The sequence below is a fragment of the Myotis davidii genome, unplaced genomic scaffold (assembly GCF_000327345.1).
Source record: "Myotis davidii unplaced genomic scaffold, ASM32734v1 scaffold544, whole genome shotgun sequence".
Taxonomy (NCBI): domain Eukaryota; kingdom Metazoa; phylum Chordata; class Mammalia; order Chiroptera; family Vespertilionidae; genus Myotis; species Myotis davidii.
In genome coordinates, this window is record NW_006297018.1 from 1,760,995 (window position 1) to 1,762,447 (window position 1,453).

Consider the following 1,453-nt stretch of genomic DNA (forward strand, 5'->3'; position numbering starts at 1 on the left):
TCTTCTCACTGTCTTATTATCTTTTTGGAGGGTAAGTGACTTACAATGCTGGGAAAGATACCAGCACTTGTATGAACTTAACCTCTGGCTCTGACTCAACTTACTCAACTAGCAATGGCTGCATTGCAAAGGCAGACAAGACATGAGGTGACGATAGCTGCTGGGGGTTATTCAGCAAAATCATGGCCATGCTTTCCCCAATGCATTCCTCAGGGTCATAGAATGACCCAAAAAGTAAACACATCTGCTTCATTAAGCTTCTCTGAGGATGGGACCATTCCTGGCAAATGTGGCTCCAAAGCTCTGAGACACATCAGCTGTATGAGTGCACTGCAGAATAAATTGATTCATTGCAGATTCTGGAAGACTCAACAAAGAAAAATTCAGTACTGGATTAGCACAGCATGGAAATACTGATTTTTCTTAATTGTTTTGTTTGGCCAATAGTTACTATATCTTTTCCTCATATATTTAAGCTTGACAACTATTTCTGAGTGTTATTGTAGGATCTAAAAAGCAAAATATATTGAATAAAAATGACCATTTTTATTGTCATCTCAAAATCATGGAACATTCCAATAATAGCCCTTGTAATTTCTCAAAAATGAGGCTCACAGCTTATGAACAATTTCAGTAAACTAAAAATGGCAATAAGATGGAAACTTTCTCCCCTTCCCATATGTGGACTACCATATATCTTAGGCTATGTTGGTCCTGCAAAATAGAGAAACTTTTAGAGTCAAGTGTGAACTGGTTTTGTTGAACATATATGGCTTCATCATCCATCAAAGAGATTTAACAAAGCATCCTGAAAACCAAATGGCTCAATGCAGCCATTCAATCCAGTTGAAAGTAATGTAAAACTTTGTATTCATCCAACACACTAAAATCTCATTGTCATGACCTGACATGAAAAACAATGGCCCACTTAGGATCCAGGAGATGACTTTCCTTGGTAATGCCAACCTGCCAGGTTTATTCAGTGTTTGACTATTATCCATTTACTTATCCAACAAACATTTTTTGATGTACATGATGCTCAGTGCTGAGACTGCAAAGATGAATAAGGTGCTATTCTAATCCTTGATGAATAGTTTTCCTGACTACGATTTAAGGAGATAGATTTCATTCATTAATTGTTCATTCATTCATTTATTCACCTGTTTATTAAACTACTGTTTCTTAAGGACTGGCCCTGAGCTGGATTCTGGTAGTCAACATGCTTTGCTGAAAGGGGAATGCAGTCAACAGACAAGAGGTAAATTGTTCAGGACAAGTAAAAGCATTTGGGAGAGGTTGGTACTTGAGAATAATCCATGAGAGAGGATGGGTAGTGTAGCTATTTTCAGAAATAAAATCCAAGGAAAGAACCGAAATGTTTAAAGATGATGTTAGAGTGTGATGCTTTAGGAGTATGATTTAACTTTGTACTTTGTTTTCTTTTTTTTCTTTT